Here is a 21856-nt window from a genome sequence, read left to right as displayed (position 1 = left end):
ACGTGGTAGAAACCAAGATTTTGACAACATGCTTTTGTCTCAGCTGGAAGGTGTAAATGGAGACTGCTTTGCTTTTTTGAACAATATGAAAAAGATTGTGAAAAACGGTGGTTGGTGTGGACACGAGGACATGAGCAATTCTTTTGAGAAGAGACTGTTCACCCCCTGTCTCGTTTATTTAGTAGTTTAGCAACTAAGAGAAACTAAACTTTTGCCCATCTGTTTCTGTAAAATGTTCAGAGCCTAGTGGGGACTGTTTCAGATTCTCTCATCTCTTCGTGTGAAGAGGTGTTTTTCGATCTCTGTCTCAAATTATTTCCCTTTCAGTTTCCAGTTGTGACTTAGTGTCCATGTTTCTCCAAGGGGTATTAAATAGTCCCCTGGATTGACCTGCTCTCTAATCCTACAGATCTGCTATACTTAGCAAATCTCTTTTCAGTCTCCTCTGTTCCACATTGCTCCTGCCCTCCGTGTGGATCACTTTGCATTTGTAAATCACAGATGACATTTAAAATGGCTGCTCACGCCATGAAGCTGTTTGTTCCTGTTTGTGACTCTCCGTAATTTTGCCTCATCTTCCAATTTAAGTGTTTTGCTGGCTATATTGAAATCGACACCGTTGATCAGGAAGACCAGTGGGCCCTAAACTCATTGCTGTAAAATTCCTGGGGCGCACTGCTGCTTACATCTGCCCGCCTGACAGCTGTACCCCCAGAGATGATGGGCTTTTTTCTGTTTAATTAGGGCTTAATCCATAAGCGGGAATTTGCTCGGATTCCTCCGGCTTTTGATTTGAGAATCAACCTTCTTTGTAAGAGACGTGTCTCAAGGCTTTTCTGGAAGTCGGAATATATCCTGTCGTAACCAGCGGGATGAAACTCCGGGGCCCCGCCTTTCAGATGCTTCTTCGTTTCGCTCCACAGAAGCGAGGTGTGGGGAGGGTGAAGACGGCGGGTGACCCCCGGGGTGCTAGTGTCTGGGCTGGGGCGTCGGCAGACGGAGCCCCACCCCTGCTGCGGCGTTTTCCCTCTGCCCTGTCGGGTTATTGTGGGAGCGCGGACCCCCGCGATGCTGTCCTGACGCAGTGGTCTTCTGACCCTGCTGCTGGACAGCGGGACCGTCCTGGATCGACGTGCTGTCACTCCCTCCCTTCCCAGCAGCCTCTTCTGTCTCTGACCTTGGGGCTCGGCTGTGTCGTTCCCCGCCCCCCTCAGTTCTCTCTCGCTAGATCCCCCAGAAGCTTCCGTCTCGTGCGCTGCGCTGACCTCTGACCCTCTCTGGCTTTGTCCTGCCAGACACACACTCACTCACACATCCTGGACAGGACAGCAGTCCATCACAGGAGACACAGACTCGCACACCCTGGACAGGATGCCAGTCCATCACAGGAGACACACACACACACACACACACACACACACACACACACACCCTGGACGGGACGCCAGTCCATTACGGGAGACACACAGACACACACACACACTCACACACCGTGGACAGGACGCCAGTCCATCACAGGACACACACACACTCGCACACCCTGGACAGGACGCCAGTCCATCACAGGAGACACACACTCACACACCCTGGATGGGACGCCAGTCCATTACGGGAGACACACAGTCACACACACACACCCTGGATGGGACAGGAGACACACAGACACACACACTCGCACGCCCTGGACGGGACAGGAGACACACAGACACACACACTCGCACACCCTAGACGGGACAGGAGACACACAGACACACACACTCGCACACCCTGGACGGGACAGGAGACACACAGACACACACACTCACACACCCTGGATGCAGGGCAGACACACACAGGCTCACACCAGGGCCATGCTTGAAGAGCCGGGCTGTAAAAGGGCAGCTTCTGGGAATATTCTAGTGGCCGTGTTTCCGAGTTGAAAAGTGGAGGCCTTCCTGTCCATCTGCATTTCCTGTGGCCCAGGGTCTCCCGGGAACAGCTCTGCTCTCCCTTGGACAGGCAAGAGGCTGTCAGTCAACTAGAAAACCTGTTTCTTCTCTGGTCTCTGTCCCCGTTTGAACAGTTTAGTCAATCATTTCCAGCGGCACATTCTTCCTTGGTGCGAGTCCTGTGTGCACACTGGAATTCATTTACATGTTGCATCACACTAGGTGCTAAAGGGCATAGACAAGTTATTGTGCTGTTCTATTCGATGAGATCTCCGTGTGGTGTGTGAGCCCTTGGATATTGGGTTATGGTTCGTGTGGTGGAGTAGTAGTTTTGGATCCTTCTGGGTGTGGAACTCTAAAGGCTGTGGGTTGGAGCCCTGGAGGGGAAACAGCTGTTGTTCCGTTGACAGTGGTCACTGATGATATTGGCCTTCTGCGCTGTTTGCTTGATGCAGATTTCCGAAAACTGTAGCCCATGGGAACCAATAATTTTGCTGATTACCTTCACATTCCTGCTCAGTGTGTTTTTATTGCCTGTATTAAAGGTACCAAACCAAGCTACCACAGTGAATGTTAGGACAGATTCCATTAAACGTCTATAGAATAAAGTAGGACGCACATTAAAAGAGCAAGGTGTACTCAGGAAGAGCAATCTTACATATGGCGTTGTTTTCCTCAAAGGTTATTAACAAGAGTAGGAAAATATTTGTAACTTGACAATTTCAATTTCTTGCTCCTCGGTCACTGTTGGTTCTGCAGCTAGTGGTTGCTTTCTATGATCGGTTATCACAACTGAAACATCGAGCTGAAGGAAGGAGCTGGAGGAAGGGCCGATCAACATCATAATTCACAAGTCTTGGAGCAGACTGACTGGCAGAGTCATCAGCAGACGTCAGCATGTCTGTCCTCTCCAGGGCTTCTACAGCTGTCTGTGAACAGAATGCACAGGATGGGGGACAGCACACAGCCCTGATACAAGAAGGAAAATCAGCGCGACTCTGATAGGCAGAGCAAAAACCATTTGCCCTCACTCCCTGTGATTTATTGCTCGAAATGTCTCAAATCAAACCTATAGAATTAAAGTCCAGATTAAAAGGTGAGAGTAAACTTGCCACTAACAGGTGTGGCCGAATGGTGTTAAAGGCTGAGGAGAAATCTAAATAAAAGCTGGGCGTGTGTCTTGGGACCTTCTGGATGTGAACAGAAGAGTTTCAGTAATGGAACAAGTAATAGGTTTATTCCACGCTGAAAGGAGCAGAAAAAGCACAACGTTGTGTTTTCTTTCTTCTCCTCTCAGCTTGGAGTAAGCCTATTTACTTGTTCCTTTGCAGCCTACGCATGCTGACGCAGCTCCCCACCTGAGTTTCAGTTATGTCAGGGAAGCATCTTCGACTCCTCTTTCAGCCCTGTTGGCCAACTGCGTGGGATCCACTAGGTGCTGCCTGTTATCGATTTTCTCAAGTGATTTCACAACTAAAGGGGTCAGTGCCACCGTCCTGAAATCATTTAAAGTCTTGGGGGGAATTATGTTTTGAAACTGGTGTTGGCTGTTTTTTTTTTTATAAGTACGCAAAGATGCAGTTTTGGGTCCTTTCTGGCGATTCAGCGATATTTTGCAAATACAGTGACCTCCGGTACGGAGCTGCGCGGCTCCTGACCTCAGTGCCTGCCCACCGATGATGTCGCGTCCCCGGCCCTGCCTGGCGTGTTCTCTTGAAACGAGTTGAACTGCGCTGTGTCGCAGATTCCTCCTCCACTTGTCAGAACCCAAGATGATAATGATTTAGTTCACCGGCAAGCTCCTTGTTAGAGTTAAGACCATCCGTCTTCACTGCGTTTTCGGAAAGATTACCTCGATGCTGCGGCCCGCAGTTCTCAATTTGCTAGCGCTGACTTCGCCTACATTTTTTTCCTTATGCTGTCATTTTGCGTTTTGCCAATTCCTGCTCTCACTTCTGGTCTGATTTCCCTCTTAGCAGACTCTTGACCCTTCACATACGGTTGTGATGCAATGGACTTGTGGCACAGTAGGCTCTTCAGCGATTCGATTACCCAAAGCTTATTACTTGCACTTTTTTTAGATGACTGTTCGTAACGCACCAGGCTGTCTCTCCAATACGCAGGTAAGAGTTTCTTCCAGGTAACAGTCAGGCTCCTCCCTGTCCCCAGAATGTGCTTTTGGGGGTTCAGGGGGGTTTCACCTCTGGACTGGAAGCTGAGAGGCAGCTGAGCAGGGCTCTAAGGTGGTTTTATTTTGGGGGGGAGCAGAAGCGGGGTATTAAGGATACATTTTGCACGTTTGTTGCAAACAGAACTTTATTTTGTCGCCGGTATTACGTTGGCTTCACGGAAATGGAAAAGAAAAACCCCGGAATTCGCAGGCGGCGTAGCCGGGACGTCGCCCATCGCGTGTTGTTTCGGTAGGCGGCGCTGCCGACACGGGCCCCGTGTGGCGACCCAGGAGCAGTCCCGCGTTGTGTCGCTAGGTGGCAGCAGACGCCAGGCGATGAGCGCAGCAGCCGGTGTCCCGGGGAAAGTGGTTTATCCCTCTGGGGGCCTCTAGCGTGCGGAGCTGGGAGAGCTCTGCGGGGCTCTGGGAGGCGCGGGGAGGGGGGCCCAGGCAGTGCGGCTCGGTCGGGTCGAGCCCGGGGTCTGACAGGACCGCCCGGGTCCCGCCCCCCCCCTCCCCCCTCCGGCTGCGGGCGGGTGTCTGGGCCGCTGGGCTGTTCACGGGAGCGGGGGAGCAGGTCTGCTGTCTGCTGCACTGGGAGGAGAAGAGGCTGGAAATAAACAGAGGCTCTCTGGCGGCCCGGGGCGCTATTTAAAGGCGGGGGGGCGGTGATTCAGTGTGTGCCCAAGGTTGTGCCCAAGGTTGCTGTGCTCATACGGAGCCACACGGTGTTTTGTTGCTCCTTGTGCTGGAAATGTCCTACCGAGGCAAAGGGCGCCAGCGAGGCTGTTGCAATGAGAGTGTGGCCTGTCTCACTCGGTGTGCAGGACTGCAGGGGGACAGCGGGAGAGGACACCTGTGAGTCGACACGTTGATGATCATTGTCATCCTCCCAAGGCCGGGGGACCAAGATGTTGTCTTTTTTTTTTTAACTTGACTCATGCCAGGTCCCTTAGCCTGAGAGCCGCGGAGCCTCTCTGGGGTTTGGGTATTAAATGTTGCCCCCCCCTGCCCGGGGAGAATTCAGGGACAGCGATGCGGCTCCCCGCACACAGCTCGGTGACATATGCCTCCCTCCCCTGCTGATACACCCAGTGCAAAACAAGGCTAGATTATTGCTCAGCTGGTCTGTCTCCATGGAAACATTGACCTCATGCTGTGACAGGCAATCTGGGCTGGTTGCCATGGCAATTGGCCGTGACATCAAACCTGAGCTGCGGTTGCCATGGCCCCCCCCACCTACTGGCTCAGCAGCTATTTATGTTCGGCGCTTTGAGCCAACGCTCAGAAACAGCAAAGTCAAGATGTTCGGCTTCTGCGGAAGGAGAAGCCGCTCGGAATAAAGGAGGGTTGCTCTTGCACAATAAAGCGAACCGGCTCAGGAACACTTTCCCTGGTTTCGTTATTTGTTCCAAGAGGCGCGTTTTATTTGAGCTCTCCAGGTTTCGGATACGAGCGCACTTGCGGAGCCAGTGATCCAGCCCTGTTTTCTGCCAGTGTCTGCTCACAGGCGGCCCCGTGCTGGCCTTCCTCAGACGGCGCCCGCGGGTGCTCCCACCCCCCTGCTCCAGTTGTGCCCACAGTGTCGCAGCGCCGCGCCCCACGAGTCCCACCTGTCCCCCCGTGTCTGCCCGTAACCCCCGACAGCCGGGGCAAGCGGGCGCCTCCGGGGGAGGGGCAGCGCTCCCGAGCTGTGACCCTCCAAGGGCAGCGGGGGGGATTGGTTTCCGAGGGCTGTGTCTAATCCGAGCGCCGGCCGGGGTCACCCCTGCAGGAGCGCTGTGCGCCGGCTGAACCGCGCCAGGCGGGCCGCTCGCTCGGGCCTGTGGGGTCTCTCCGGCCTGCTGGGCACAGTTTAAGAGCCGCGGCGCAGGGCTCTGTTTTGTTCCATTAGAGGTCCGTCGGGGCCCTCCCACGGCGCCCCCGGAGCCTCTTGATCGGCCTCGCAGTTGCAGCTCATTAAGATGCGACTCCGTCACCTGCTGGTGGGGGAAACAGCAGAAAGAGCGGGCAGTGGCGAAGCCTGAAGGAGGGTGCCCTGCCTGCTCTCGGGGCTGGCTCGTGAGACAGACACTGGCTCGGCTCCGTTCTCCTCCCTCAGCACAGCAGGCAGCCAAGCTGCAGGAGAGAGGGGACCTCATGTACTGAATAACGAATTGCATTTAAAAAGAGCGTTCCACTCTGAAGGACACCACAGTGCTTTACATATAGTAAGGGCCCCAGTTCCTTCAGCACTGAAAGCAGCAGCAGGAAAAAGGTTGAAAGGACATGAAATTTGGATAGATAAGGAGAGGGAAAGCAACGTGGGCATCTCTATCCGAATCGCAGTGTTTGCTAACAGCTGCAATAATCGGCTCTCAGCTTCCTGTTCTCAGCTTTCCAGGATGCACTCTGCTGTCTGTCTGCGCTGTCCCTCGGGAAACGTGTGTTTCGCCGGCTGTGCAGAGTGTGGGAACAGGGAAGAAGACGAGCTGTGTCACGTCCTGGCTCGAGGCTGCAGGCCGGGCGGCTCCGAGCGGGCAGACTAGTCTCAGGCACGGCCGCTGGCTCGACCGCTGTTTTCCTTCTGTAGGACTGGCTGCTGAGCGCCACTGTTGGAAACTGCCAGCTGCCGAGATCTGCTAGGAGCCCCCTTCCCCCCGGGCACAGTCTGTGAGGTGTCTGGGGCATTTCGAGCTGCGGCACCGAGTCTCGGCCCGGGTGAAATGGAGGCCAGCAGGACCCTCCCAGATGCCCTCAGCGTGTTTGTCAGCGTGGCGCGGAGGAGGTCTCCTTATTTAAGCTTTCAGGACTTCTGCTCTGCTGCTGGACGCGTTGGGGTCCGTCGGACCGGAGCGACGGTCCTGCTGGCACCGCCTGTGTGTGCTACAGCCCCCGCCCCACTGGCCTGCTCATGTCTCAGTGGCTGATGCAGCACCTCGGGGGGGTCAGGCCTGAGGAGAGACTGGCACCCCATCCCGACGAGCTGCTGCTCTCCTCGGGGTCCTGTCAGGCCAGACCTGACCCAGTGTGGCCCTGAGCCAGTGAAGAAAAGGGGTTCGTTTCCTTTCTCACTCGTTTCAGTGTCCACTGTGTCCAAGCAGTGGGAAGAGTGCGAGAGTGGGGGACGTCGTGGGGGCAGCCTGGGCTGGCTCCCCTCTGTGCTGGGGCTGTGAAGGAGCCCTGCAGAGGCATGATTCACCCTGGTCTTCAGGAGAACAGACCCGGATCAGTCTCAGGCTTAACCTCACTCAGTCTCACACACAAACACACACACTCACTTTCACTCACAAACACACACACACACACAAACACACTCACTCACTCGCATACTCACTCATACAATCACACACTCTCACTCATACACACACACTCACTCACACAAACACACACACTTTCACTCACACACACACAAATACACTCACACAAACACACACTCGCATACTCACTCATACAATCACACACTCTCACTCAAACACACACACTCACTTTCACTCACAAACACACACACACACAAACACACTCACTCACTCGCATACTCACTCATACATACACACACTCTCCCAGACACACACACACAAACACTGTGACTCCCTCTCACACACTTTCACAAAATCACACACACACACACTCTCTCCCGTTCAAACGCTCAATCTCGAACACACACACTCACACACGCAGTAGCTGGGGCTCCCGGCGTGTGTTGGTGGCCTAACCCGTTCTACAGAAGAGGAGCCGGGTGTATCCTTATTAGATTCACTCGTGCTAATGGTATTTCATGATAACTCAATCTCACACAGATGGCGAGCGCTGCCCTTTTCAGATACCGCGTATAATCCGGTCATGGACGGTTACCTCAGCTTTGTACGCGCCCTCCCCTGGGTGCGGAGACGGGCGCGGGGGGGTACCCCCGGCCTGCAGGAGCAGGAGTGTGTGCTGAAGATGGCCGCTTGCGGGCTCTCCGGCGCCCGTCCTGCGCTGGCGACGTCTTTTCACGCAGCCTTACTAAAAGGGGAGTTTTTTAAATTCCAGTGATAAAATCATCCTTGATTTTCTTTTAATTTTCAGGATTTTTTTTTTCGGGGGGCAAAAAATGGGTCCCCTCCCGATCTTTTATCGTTATTCCAAGAAAGGGAGTCTTGCCACCTTCGGGCAGAGAGCTGCTTCTGCTGCAGGCAGTTTTATCTGTGGCTGTGTAACCCGAGCGCAGTTAATAACCTTGTCCTCACTACCCACCCTGCCCGTACACGCACAGGCCTGAAGTGAGTGAAGCTGCAGGCTGCAGCTGACGGGGGTAGGCGCCGGGGAAAGCGCCCGTGGAAAGGGTTTCGCCTCACGGGGGCCGCGAGGTGTAAGACCTTGTCCGTTTTTCGGACGGGCGCCGTTTGCACCGACACCAGCCCCCGCAGGCCACGTCTTGCACTGCGCCAGTGTGGCAGCGGCGGTTTTACACGGGTGACGCCCGCTGTGTGCGCGGATCCGGACTCGGGAGACGGGAGCAGTGGGGAAGGGTGTTATCCCTGATAACAGCCAATGTCCTGGCTTCTTTCAGGGAAGGACTGACTGAGATCGAGGTATCGATCAGCTGCTGCTGCTAACTGCCAGACGGGCGAGATTCCGCCTCGCCTGCGTCTTTCCTTGTGCGCAAAGGGTCAAGTCGGAGCGGGGCTGGAGGCGGCAGAGAGCTGTCCAGCAGAATCCCCGCTCAGCTCAGTGAGGGGGTCACCTGTACCTCTCTCCCCCGCCCCCCACACAATTAATGAACAATTATTCCGATTGTTCTCGTTCCGGAAGGAGCTTGTTACCCCCAGGCCTGTGTGCGAGTGAGTGCGTGCAACACACACACACACGCACACACACAGCCGTGGGTACTATTAAGAAATTATGTTTTATGCATCATAATTTAATTTGCATTATGCTTTGCATTTCTTTTTAAAAAATCCTTCTCCATCCCGAATCAAGATGTGTCACAACATGCTTATTGTATTCAGAAGGGGGAAAAAAATGGTTATGAAAGATTTTTGTTTTGCAAGTTGTCTGTGTCTGAGATTCTGGCGCTTGTTACAGGGTGAGATACTGTCGCTGTATAGGTCTTGGAGCTGGTAGCTGTTCATCTACCGAACCGGTAGAGAGACGACCCAATCTCCCGAGCTGTTGGGTACATTGAGTGACGCGGTTTACTAAATGAGTAAATGATTAAATTCAGACGCGAGCAAGCGGGGATAGTTTCCTAGGGCATTTCAAACACAGTCCAAAAGGCTCTCAATTTATTAAACCCATCAAATCCTGATTGTAATTGTTCTCGTTTTAAAAAAAAAAACATTTTGGTCTTGTTTTTCAATGAGGCACGGTAGACTCTCTGCTGTTTATAATACAATACTATTTTTTTAATGTAAAATCAAACAAACAACGCTCACATTATGTGCCCATGGAATATTTGCTTCAGTTAGAACCAGATCATTCTCACGACCATTTTCTGGGGGTCGAAAATCGTTTAATTTTGATTCTCTTTAGCTTACTTTCAGTACCATTATGTTGTAAAGATTTCCAAGAGATTTCACTTTCCCTAAACGGGACGCAGGTCATTTCTCTGAAGCAAGAAGCTCTGAAAACACTCGGAAAGTGTTTTGCAATATTTGCGTTGGAACAGAATTTGCTAGAAGTCGCTGTATCCCTGTGTGTCCCGCCTGTACCTTGGACGGCGGTGGAAAAAAAAGTACAGCGTGTGGACCGTGTGCCTCCTGGTAAATCATTAATCTTCCCCACAAGGATTGTTTCCGTTGTTAAAATACCCGCTTTTCAAAGCGAGACACATTTTAACCCCCCAAAAACACCCAAACAAACCGATTACGGGGGATTGTAATCTTACAGCCGCCCGCTTCCTCTCGGGCTGAAACAAACCCTCCGCCCTGACCGATAAGGAGACCGATGTGGGCGGAGCGGAGCAGAAGCACAGCCCGGTGATCGGCGCTCCTCGCCGGCCGCGATTGTCACCGGCGACGGGCCGTTTCCTGGCGTGAAACACTGTGCACGGCGCGGCGTGAACAACAAGACGGGTTCTGATGTCGGGACAGCGGAGTGTATTTATTGCTTGGCCTAGTGTGCGCTCACGTTTGATTTTGATTTACGGGACGGGTTTTGGAGGGCCCGGTGGAGGAGCGAGGTGCGAGGTGCGAGGCTCGGACTAGCCGGGTCCTGCGGTTCGAGCGCTGGGCCAGCTCATGACACAAGAGGCCAGCGCATAAACCACTCCCGTCCTCCCCCGCCGCCCCCCTCTCTGCTGCAGTGGTACGGTCCTCTTGCATTCGCCAAGCAGCTTATGGAAATATACCACAGAAGAGCCTCTGTCAGGGAATATGAATATTTATCGCTTCTCGGCACCTCCCCCCCCCCACACATCACCCCTATCTCTCTTTCTGTTCCGCTCTCTTTCACTCTCTCCTTCTCTCTCATTTCCTCTTTTCTCCGTCCTTCCCCTCTGTGTCTGTCTCTGTCCCGCCCAGGTACCATAATCAAAAATAATTATTTCTTTCCAGCGCGGTGTGCGGGCCGAGTGCGTGTACGGACACAGAGCAATCTGAAGCAGCAATCCCTTCATGGACGCTTGTAACCAACATAATGATATTGTTCTCCGTTCTAATGAGTAAACAGGTAATGCAACATTATAGCCATATGAACAAGGAATAGGTGTATTCCATGCTGAAAAGAGAAGAAAGAAAACACAACGTTCTTACACCTGAAGAAGGCTCCACAGTCGAAACGTTGTTTTCTCTCTTCTCTTTTCAGCGGGGAATGAACCTATCACTTGTTCCTTTGCAGCCTACGCATGCTGACGCAGCTCCCCACCTGAACTATTACAGCCATACGGACTTTTTTATTTTTTATCTAGCTGGAGTTCAAAAGCCCCCAGGCAAAATAAATTATTTCTCCCAATCTCCACTGCTAATTAAGGAGCAAAGCCAGCGTTGCTAATTCATTGAGGAACACACGATCCTTCAACTCACTGTCTCACATTTCTTCAAATGATAGCCTTGGAAACAGCAAAGGAACAAGTAATGGTGTATTCCCTGCTGAAAAGAGAAGAAAAACGCATTGGCCGTGGAGCCTTCTTCGGGTGTTTAAAAGCTGAAGACAGCTCCACAGCCGAAACATTGTGTTTTCTTTCTTCTCTTTTCAGCTGGAATAAACCTTTAACTTGTTCCTTTGCAGCCTACGCATGCTGACCCAGCTGCCCTTGAATCGCCGTTCCAATCTGAACCCCCCAACAAACATATAGATATTTTTGCAGGGCCGTGCGAAGCTGTTTCTCTTTCCTGAAATGTCTGAGGTTCTGTGGTTTGAAGAGCCCTGTCTGAGGGAGCCCCTGCTGTGAGCAGAGTTGCAGCTGCTCTGGGGATGGAGGAGAATGAGCGCACGCAGGCGGGCTGAAGGGCCGTTCACAGGCAATAAACCACAGCCCGCGGAAGGAGACAATGCAGAGGAATATCGTGAACTTCACTTGGATGCTCCTTTTATAGCCCCTATAGAGCTATGTGCGCCGGGAAAACGAGGCTTTGCTGCTCGCAATCCTCAGCACTCGCGCACGAGTAGCCTGTCGGTACAGAAGACCGACCTGTTACAAAACCTGCTACATACCTGCTACAAAACACCTCTTCTGTTTGACTTCATTGGCTTTTCACAGTGGGCCAGGCTTCACGAGCCCCGCAGCTGAGCGGAAACAGTGCACCCAGAGCAGAGGCAGCACCAGCAGTCAGAAGATCAGATCAGATCCCTTTATTGGCCCCTATACAATTTCTTGCATTAGGAATTTGTCTTTTCGCAGACCCCAGCTTGCTCTCCATGAGACACACAGACAGGGAGAGAAGCTGGGGGTCAGAGCGCAGGGTCAGCCATTTATACAGCACCCCTGGAGCAGCTGGGGTGAAGGGCCTTGCTCAGGGGCCCAACGGAGTAGGATTCCTCTGCCAGCTGCAGGATACGAACCGGCAACCGGGAGACGAGCCACAGGCGCAGATCCTGAGCCCCAGAGCCCCTGCTCTGCTGCACGAGGCACTAAGCCCGTCACCCAGCAGTGGACCCAACAGCCTCTCCTGACGTGTGAGACGAGGCTCTTCTGGGCCCCTGACAGTCCGCCTGCGAAACGTTTCCTGTGTGCGAAGCGCTGTGGGCACCTGGGCCGGGCCGAGCCTGTGACCAGCCGCTGTGGGCTGCTGGAGCCGGACCAGGGGCGGGGCACTGATCTGTAGGCTTGCAGGAGACCACGTCAAGAAGGAAAACCTACGAGGTCCCTAATGATGCCCAGCAACTATTCCAGTGATTCTTCCATGAGTGGCAGATCAACACAGGAAAATATTGCAGTTAGCTTACTGTGGATTAGAGAGCCCTTTGACACGTTGCTAACAGTGTGACAGCAACACTACATGTTCTAGCCTGGTGTCAGAAGCCCAGCAGGGCTGGGTCTGAACAGTACTGGGGTGGGAGGCCTCTAGGGAAAACCAGGTTGCCGATATAAGTTGGTGGACCAGTAGGAGGCGCTGTCCCCTCTGGAAGAGAATTTCCAAACCATTTTCCCAGTTTGGTGACCAAGGACGTTATAACCAAGCAGGTGCTGTCCTTCGGACGAGACTGTCCTAACTATCTGGTCGTTGAAGATCCCAGGGCTGTTCCTAAGAAGAGGGTGAGCTGGCTCAATCCCACACTTTGGCTTTTACATTCTGGCCTCCCTAAAGTTTCCCCGGATTCAGCTGCTGAAGCAGTTTCTCTCCCCCCCCTCCCCCCGATCTGCAGTGCTTGTGGTGGGGCTGCTCCGCTAAGCATGGAGCACTGCGGGATCCTATGGGACGAGAAAAGGTTTATAAATGATTAGCTGTTATTTGGAGATTGAGACAGCTCCAGCCCCCACCCTCTCCCCGGTGGGATATAGTGTCATGCAGGGTTTTTCCAGCACTCTGCGTCTGCTGCCTTTCCAGAGCTGGCCAGGGCAGCCAAGTCGGCTCACGGGCCGTTCGGAGCACGTCTTCGAATCCTACCACTGAGCCCATCCCCCGCCCTGCCAGAGGCGTCAGAGCTGACAGAAGAGCGCCGCCTACTGGCCCAGCGACAAGCAAGGCCTCCTGGGACCCGGGACCGTGCGTCTTCCGCCGCGCCACAGGCAGACTGCGCCCTTTTCCTCAAACATGTCCGGACTCCGGCAGGCAAAGCATCAGGGCCCGGCGTGTTCAGGCAACGCCCCCGACAGCAGGCCTTGCTCCCAGGCAGGAGAGAGCCTGCGGAATACGGGGGCTTTTAGTGAAACTGCAGGAAGGCCAATTCCCAGAAGTGAGTCACGATTCCCAAAGATTCCGCCTTCTTTAAAGGAAGTTTCTGGAATTCTGAAGTGTTATGGGGCTTCCTCATTGCAAGGAAGCTGGATATCCAGGAGGAATATCGCCAATATCTTTCAAGGACTGTAAAGGCACAGAGTCACCTTGGGTGTAGGATTTTTTTGTTAGGTAGACTGTTGCACGTCATCTCACAACTGCTTTTACTGCCTCAGACAGTGTTAAATGTACTTATTGTGTGAAGAATAACCATGGACTGTAGATTCATGTTTTAACTATAATTGTGAAAATCGTGAAAAAATAAATGAATTAACTGAAATTATTTGCTTGTGGATAACGGCAGGCATCATTTCCTTTAATTTGTTAGAATCCAGTGAGATCAGTACATCCAAGCCTATGTTACTATACTGCTATCTCAGATGCCTTTATTCTTTCCTGTAACTCTCAAAACACCGTTATTCAGAGAGAAAAGCACATGGCCTTCCCCGGAGTTAATGGAGTGAGCAGGGAGAGGCTGCTGCTCTTCATGAATGATTCCTGCTCTGAGAACAATAAAGAACCCACAGCCCCCCCCCTGCCCTGGCCTCTGGGGAGATCCCAGTCTGGTCAAGTAAAGTTCGCAACTCTTCAGATTTTAGTGGTTGTGCATATCTCATCCCCTGCCGCGCACCGAGGCAACAGAGTTCCTTGCTCTCTTGGCCTGTTTTGGGAAGCGAGTATAAAGGAATTCAGGAGGCCCCGTCGGTCTCGGTCTCTCCCTCGGCGCGTCCTGGCCTGACGACAGCTGGGGGAACAAAGCCGCTCGTCCAGTTTATGGCCGTGGCCACAGGACCACTCAGAGTAAAGAGAGCGGGCTCCTGGACCAAGCCTTCCGGAGACCCCAGCGCTTTGGCCTCGAGTCCGCCTGCTGCTCTGTGCTGTTCTGCGTGGAGCCTGAAGAGCCTGCAGAGGGCCACCGCAGAGGACCAACCAGAGGTCAATTCCCCAGTTGTGGATCAACTGACTATTTGGTCCAAAACATTTTTAATGGGGATCACCTGCAGGGCGACAGCTGCCAAAAAGAGTTTGGCATCCGAACGGAAAAGCGTTAATTCCATGGATTTCAACCCCCCCGTCAGCCACGCGGGGCGGCGCTGGTGACGTCACTCCCTGCCTTTCCAGCGCCCTCGCCCTCCCAGAGCCCCGCCGGCCTCGCCCCCGCTCCCAGGACGGGCTCGCCCCGCCTTCACGCTCCTGACAATCCCGGAGTGCTCTCCAGCCGTCCGGACGGGCGCGTCGAGCCGAGACTCTTCTCACCCCTCACTCCCATGAAAGACACCGCTCCAGGCCCCCAGAGCACCCCCCCGCTGCTGCCAGCCGGATTCCTCCACACAGGCGCCGCTCGAATCAATTAACCAATCAGGACAGCTCCCTCATTGCCGCGCCCTCGACCCCCGGAGATATTCGAGGCCTCTCAGCTCCCAGATTATTGCTCGGTATTGGAACGCCTGACCTCACCTGTCTGCTCTTCCCCCCCTTAACCGTCCCCTTGGCCTCGAAGCCGGAGCTCGTCCTCGACCGCGATGTCGTCTGACGCTTTGCCGATGTCACGATTATAGTCCCCCCTCCTTAAGGGTGCTCCAGCCCTTTCACTTGTGACTTTATTCTGTGCACCTGCTCCCTATCCCCAGCCCACCTTAAAAGCCAGGTGCTGAGGCTCATCCGGGCTCTGCATCTGATTTCCGTATCATGCGAGTCCGGGACCTGGAAGCGCCTGGTCCCGTTAAGGTTTTAACCTCTGTTCCCGTTCCTGTTCCCCGTCCGCCGGTTCCGACCCGGTCTTCGTGGTTTTTAACTTGTTCTGATGGATCTTCTGGTTTTGGACTTACCCTTGTGTTTTTGATACTCTCTAAGGACTTCTCTTTTGGATTGTTCGCCTCGGCCACACCTCCCCCGTGCACCAGCGCACCTTGGACACGCCCCCCTGTCTTCAGCCCCGTTTTCCTGCATGACGTTTCCCCAGTGTTTCCCCACTCCGTCGGACTGTGTCGTCCGCATAGGGTCCGGAAAGAACTGTTCGTTACAGCCGACATCTTTCCCTTCCTCCTCTCCTGATCTCCCTCCCGACCTCCGCGCAGGGTCCGCCTCCTGTTGCACAGCGTGTCGGAGCAGCCCCGGGACAGGCAGAGCGAGGGGTCTCGGGGGTGTGCTGGCTTGTGGTGCTACAGGCCGGATTGCAGTTGGCCATCTGTGATGTAGAGGACGGAATACATTTGCCCATTATATCTTTTTCAAATAAACTAAAAGGTGTTTCATTCTTAGTGGTCCTAAACAGCCCTTTGCATCAAAACACTATTGCAAATGTTAGAACTACAAATTATGCAAAATAATTTTAATCTGTGCGCCTTTGCACATATGTTCAGGAACTCAGCGAAAGCACTGCTGAGTGATGAGCTCTTTTCAAACACGGATTCATCTTTAAACTGTCAAACAGTCTCGGTATCAGCATATTCCGGGCCCTCAGGATCTCGCACTGGAATTCGCACTGGGTCCTTGCTTGTTTGTGAAAAAAGGTTGTTGTTTTTTTCTGCACAGTAGTCTTCGAACGAGGCTTAATTAACTCTGCATTCTAAAGGAAAAACACCATGTTTTACTTCAGTAGCTACGCTGTAATGAGATCCGGTAAACAGAAAACAATGAGACAATTAGAAGGCAAATTCTGCAAGAGGTTCTTGTTATAATACATAAGACAACAGATCAGAAGCTAACACAAAGTCCCAGGGTGGTGCAGCAGTTCTGCTTGCATTCTGGTGTTGATATCCTTAACACTAGCATTTCACTGACGAATAAGTGGTGTCACAGACCTTCAGAATGACTGGGATATTGTCCTAGAACTCACTGGGAATGATAATACCCTAACACACACTTAACCCCACCCCCCTTCGTCCACACAAGGCAAACCTTTCAAGCTAATTAATATTTCATTGCTCGCTCCCCGGTCTGTGAGCGAAGCTCCCCAGAGCAGCTGTGCGGTGATCGGCGAGGATATATAATGTCACCCCGAGGGCCGGGCCGTCTCCCCGAAGTGTCTGAGGCGGAGCTCCGATAGGAGGGACACGTGTTCGTGCAGCAATGAAGTCATCGCGCCTGAAATTAGTTGTGTGCCTCCACAATTATTTAATGTGCACATATATACACACACACACACACCTGTGCGCACTATATACGACAGAACATTTCCAGCAGAAGTCGTTGAAATTTCTGAATATTACGGAAGGGAGCGGGACAAGTCCAGACTTCTGAGGGTCCTGAACCTATTTTTTTTTTCCAGTGCTGGTTATCTAACCGCTCCGACGAGAAAGCGGACCAAAAAAAATACTGTAAAAGGAAACCCGTGGACCTGTGAACGCTTGAGTGTCTATCTTTTGCGCCTGAGAAAAGTCAGCAGTGGTTAAGGAAGGCGCGTGTTTGCTTCGCTGTGGAAGTGTCGCTGCAGTGCTCTGTTATAATAAAACGCACTGAAGTGTGGTTTCTCATCAGCTCGTTGCTTTCGTGTTTTTTAACCACGGTTTCTTTTTGATTCATCACGCACACTTCCCACGGTGTTCTTCCGATATGTCATGTCCACGGTGGAAGACGCAGCTTTTAGCGTGCTGTCGTTCTGTACTGGCCTTAAAGTGTCGGCAAGGTCTATTCGTACTAGTTAGTGTGTGTTTTCGTTTCCACGGCTCTGTTTTCTTTAGTGGTGTTTTTTATGTTCACGTCGGTTTGTTTAGACATTCCTGCCCGGCCCAGGCCCTTCCTCCTCTGCGCTTGCTTCTCGAGTGAGGTGGAGGGAGAGCGCTCGTATTTTATTATTATTATTATTATTATTATTCCTGCACAGGATGGCGCAGCCCATGAAAATAATTCTCCCCCAGACATGAAAATTGCAGCCCGCAACGCCCCAGATCCGCCGACACCTCTTTTCCAGACAACAGTCACGCCTCCCCCCTGCCCGCCCACGCCAGATTAGGAGAAGCAGCGCCACCTGCGGAAGAGACCGTTTCTATTTTTACAATGTCGCATGAGCGGCTAAGTCGCACTTAACCGGGGCTTTAACACACAGGACGGCGCAGCACGGACTGCTCTCTGAAAGACGGGCTGGGCGTCACGTGCCCCGCGGTCGTCCCTTTTCATCCCGGTGTGTGACAGCAGAGAGGAACGGCCAGGATCCCTAGGGATGGAGCAGGATAACGGCACAAACTCCACATGTGAGGTTTTTTTTAAAAAAAAAAACAGAAGAAAACGCGCACAGAAGAAGAGGCATATGGAAACGATCCCCTTGGGACTTTTAAATAAGGTCCTGTGGTAGAGCGAGTCCAGGCAACATTTCTAAACATGGCAGTTATCTCTAAGCATGGCGAGGCCACCTAACTCAGGCTGCGCACGTGGAGTTTCTTCGGTCATTCAAAACGAAAAACGTGCAGAAGTCGAGAAGACGTGGCATATTCAGAGGAGGAATCATGTTCTCGCCACCGGTGTTGATAAGCGTTTTAAATAGCACTTTGATGATTAGATCAGTTTAAGGAATGTCTTTAATAGTGGGTATAATTATTCATCGTTGCCTTGCATGAAATAGAAATCCTTTCTATTAGGCACTTGATAAAAGACAGTTCAGGGTGGTCAGGGTTTGAGAGAGAGACGATGACTGAGATACAGAGACTCAGAAAGCCCTGTCCTGGTCTCGCTGATCTGTGTTCTCCCAGAGCAGTGTCTGGACACACACAGCTCCAATCAGGAGAGAGACAGTGCTGGACACACACAGCCCCGATCAGGAGAGAGACAGTGCTGGACACACACAGCCCCGATCAGGAGAGAGACAGTGCTGGACACACACAGCCCTGGTCAGGAGAGAGACAGTGCTGGACACACACAGCTCCGATCAGGAGAGAGACAGTTCTGGACACACACAGCCCCGATCAGGAGAGAGACAGTTCTGGACACACACAGCCCCAGTCAGCAGAGAGAGACAGTGCTGGACACACACAGCCCCGGTCAGCAGAGAGAGACACACTGATCTCTCCAAGGAGAGAGCGAGTGTCAGGGCTGATAACCGAGCCCGTCCTGGGCGGACAGACGCCCTCAGCCAGGCGAGAAGACGAGGCGGAGGAGCGTGGCGAAGCCCGAGGTGCTTGTTTTCCGCGCGGCGTTAAGTCATCAGGGGCTGATTGAGAGGGCCGTCCTGCTGTGGCTGTGCTGAGCAGGGCGCTCCGTCCTGGTCTCGCTGGTCCCACAACCACGCCAGCAGGGCAGTACAGGCCATGAGGGTGTGTAATACTACTGTAGCTGTGGGGCTCGTGCGCTGGTGGTTGAACACCCGGCCTGTACGGATGGGGTCTGGATGGAGACGGATATTCTTTGTCCAGTTTACCGCAGAACAGCCTCGTTTCCACCTGCTGAACCCTCACTCCCTCTCCTCCTGATCTTTCCTGTTTCTCAGTCATGGTCTCCCCAGTAACCAACCAGAAAACACAGAAAGCCACATCGACCTAAACCTATCCACCACCCGAAACGAGGAACTCCACACAACTCAAAAATATTTCACACTGCTCAACCCCATAAACCTACAATAACAGGACCTAAGCTTACACTACCATTAGATATGTCTAATGGTGTCCAATGGTGAGTGTCCAGGCTATCATTGTTCTCAGACATGACAGTAATTTAAGATGAACTGAGGTTGAGGTACGATACGGAAGGAAGGTTTATGTAAATTTGTGTGGTGCTAATTGGTGCTGAGGGCCATGCGCTGGTAGCAGATTAATTTGGGACATTTCACAGTAAAAACTTACAGAGGAGGGCATTACATACTACATATTTCTCTATAATTAGAGTTCGCAGCAGCACAGACGGACGTCTCCTGCAAAGCACAGAAAAAGCACAGTTTGACAGCAGTGCATGAGAAACAGACATGATGTCAGAAGACACTGATGCTCGTACAGAGGCAGGCCCAAGCAGGTACAGGAGCAGAGTGCTGACTCTTCCTTCTGTCAGGTGTTTCTCTGATGACAGGTTCTGCCATGTGTGGTTTCTCTTGATTCTGTGCGGAGGTCTGCTGTGCAACAGCAGGAGTCGAAATGCTAACTTGCCGTGTGTTTGGAGACCAGGTGCGAGAGAATTCGGACGCACGCGATTTCCTTTCCCGCCTTCTCAAGCCGCTCGTGTGTTCAAATAGATTAGAGACGATGAGCAGCAGCCTAGTTTGCCAAACAAGAAGGACGAAACTCTCAGCTGTTAAGAGGGTATTGTTCTGCATCTTCTGCATTTAAAACTCATGATTTTCAACGATTCAATCGACGCTCGCACCCCTGTGCCAAGACAACGCTCCTCCACAGCCTCGCCAGTCCAGCACCCCCCGGGGGAAAGTGTTTTTCACTGCTGGCGTACGCTGGCCCAGTCTGCAGGCTGGGGCGCACTGCGTCACGCCCCTCCGCTACACCAGCAGCGACGGTCCAGGGTTAGTGCTGTCTCATCGCCCCGGTCCTCGAGTAGGCTTAAAAGGCAGTCTTGAGCGAGCTGTCTGGAACTTGGTGTTTGGTGGCATCGCAGAAAGAACGCTCAGGTGATTTTATTTTAGGGGGTTTTTAATCTCACCTCCCTTGCGCAGATGACTGCGCGGGCCCTCATGAGGGAGAGATCGAAACAGCCCCCTCGCCCACCGTGTTGCCCGAGGCCGGGCTGGGCAGCCCTGGGGTGCAGTGTGTCTGCTGGGTCTCTGCACCTGCAGGGCGGGGAGAGGCTGACACCCTGGTCCAGGTACCAGCAAGCAGCAGGTTTAACTTGTTGAGAGCTGAGGTGGAGTGAAGACTCGCCAACACTGGACCGGGGACTGCACACCCCTGTCCTCACACTTGCAGCAGAAAGGATGCGCAGAAGGGGAGGCAGGTTTATCATTTGGATTTGTAGTTGCAGTACATGATGGAGGCATCCTGCAGTGAAGGACGATCTGACTCTGGGAGTGGGGCGACACTGGGAGGCTCTTGGCGTTGAAGAGGACGACGTTCCTGGCAGAGGATGAAGATGGATTTCTGTTCCGATGCAGCCTGAGTTTGTGTCTGCACTGTTTTTAAGTGGTGTGTGTGTGAGAGACCAGAAACACCCCCGTTTTAGAAAAAGCTCCTACAATCCATTTTTTTTGTAGTAAAACAAAATGGAAATAAAATCTTGCATATTGTTAAATTAGATTTTTTTTTTTATTTGGTCAGTTCATGACTAAAGAAAGTTGTGTAGTTACAATGCTAATTGCTTTTTTAATGTTTTTTTTTCCAGGAAATTAACTCCCTGAACATTTTAATTGAGGTCCTCAAGTGCATGTGTTCTCTTATTCCAAGATAATAAAAAACCCAGGAAGTATGATATGATATCCAACTGCTTTACCTGACACCTGGTATCGGATACTGGAAAAGAGCGACCCCACTTTGAAACGCACGGAGCTCAAGCAAGCTCTTCGGCTTCACTCTCAGGAGGAAACTACGTCCACAGAAGGATGGAAAAACAAGAGATTCGGAGCCAGCCCGACCGGGAAAGGCTGGGACAGAAGTCCGTGCAAACCGTTTGGGAACACGACCCGACAACAGGAGTGGAAATCCAATTGGCATCCGAACAGGTATCGCCTGGAGCGTGGGAGACAGTCCATCAGAGATCCCTTAACCAGTAATGACAACGAGTCTCTTCCAGTGGAAACCCATGTCTGGAGGGAGCAGATCGATGTAATTAGAAGTAAGGGGGAGCTGCTCTGTCGTAGTCCGTGCAGGTGGAAACCTTCCCTTGTGGCTCGTCTCTGTCCCTCTGGGCCCTCTTCCAGCCAGCGGACACAGGGACAGCGGGGGGATCGCGCTGAAGGGGCTGTGCTGCCGCTCCCTGTCACTTCCCAGCGTCGCTGACCGGCAAGGATGACAAAAAATGGTCATTTCCTGCCTGGTTCATTTTTATGAGGTTTTCATGTCCCTGTGGACGTATGGCAAAATAAGAACAAAGGGGGGATAGAGGGCAGGGTGGTGGTGGAGGGGCGGTGAGCCCCTCTGACTCACAGCCGTAGGGTCCCGGGTTCGATTCCGCACCAGGGTGCCTTCCGTGTGGAGCTTGCACGTTCTCCATGTGTTCACAGGCAGGTCCTCCCGGGGTTCTGGTTTCCTCCCAAAGACGCAACGGCCAGGTCGATCGGTGTTCCTGGAGCGGTCCCTTGTGCGTGTGCGAGTGCCCCGCGGTGGACGGGCACCCCATCCTGGTGCCCCGTGCATCCACGACACTCAGCAGGAGCAGGAGGATTTTCCCATTCCGGAGGTGTGGAAGACCATCCGGTGAAAGAACCACGGTAAAACAGTAAACAGCGAGGGGGAGTGCCATTGCCGTTGAAGAAGGAACAGTAATAGTTCAGGTGGGGAGCTGCGTCAGCGTGCGTAGGCTGCAAAGACACAAGTAACAGGTCTCAGGTGTAG

The 21856-nt window shown here is 52.7% G+C and overlaps 3 long non-coding RNA genes across 4 annotated transcripts in view; 1 reads left to right on the top strand and 2 right to left on the bottom strand.

Annotated features, from left to right (window-relative positions):
• Nucleotides 1-3209: 3209 nt before the first annotated feature.
• On the top strand, nucleotides 3210-15697 carry LOC148677362 (uncharacterized). Of its 2 annotated transcripts, none has more exons than XR_015930699.1 (2): nucleotides 3210-3409; nucleotides 10614-15697. It is a non-coding gene; the product is annotated as an uncharacterized LOC148677362 (long non-coding RNA). The 2 variants fall into 2 exon arrangements; XR_015930700.1 differs by lacking the exon at nucleotides 3210-3409 and adding an exon at nucleotides 7644-10157.
• Nucleotides 13555-17393, bottom strand: LOC148677361 (uncharacterized). The gene is made up of 2 exons (XR_015930702.1): nucleotides 16338-17393; nucleotides 13555-15624 (listed from the first exon to the last, which is right to left on the bottom strand). It is a non-coding gene; the product is annotated as an uncharacterized LOC148677361 (long non-coding RNA).
• A 4295-nt stretch (nucleotides 17394-21688) lies between these two features.
• Nucleotides 21689-21856, bottom strand: part of LOC148677360 (uncharacterized) — a 38469-nt gene continuing 38301 nt past the window's right edge. Inside the window, exon 5 of the long non-coding RNA XR_015930693.1 lies at nucleotides 21689-21822. This is a non-coding gene — a long non-coding RNA (uncharacterized LOC148677360). The remainder of the gene's footprint in view (nucleotides 21823-21856) is intronic.

This window comes from Lepisosteus platostomus, chromosome 2 (genome assembly GCF_059453375.1).
Source record: "Lepisosteus platostomus isolate fLepPlt1 chromosome 2, fLepPlt1.hap1, whole genome shotgun sequence".
In the NCBI taxonomy this organism is placed as follows: Eukaryota; Metazoa; Chordata; class Actinopteri; order Semionotiformes; family Lepisosteidae; genus Lepisosteus; species Lepisosteus platostomus.
Note: the sequence above shows the minus strand (reverse complement) of the source record. Positions and strands in the feature narration are given on the sequence as shown.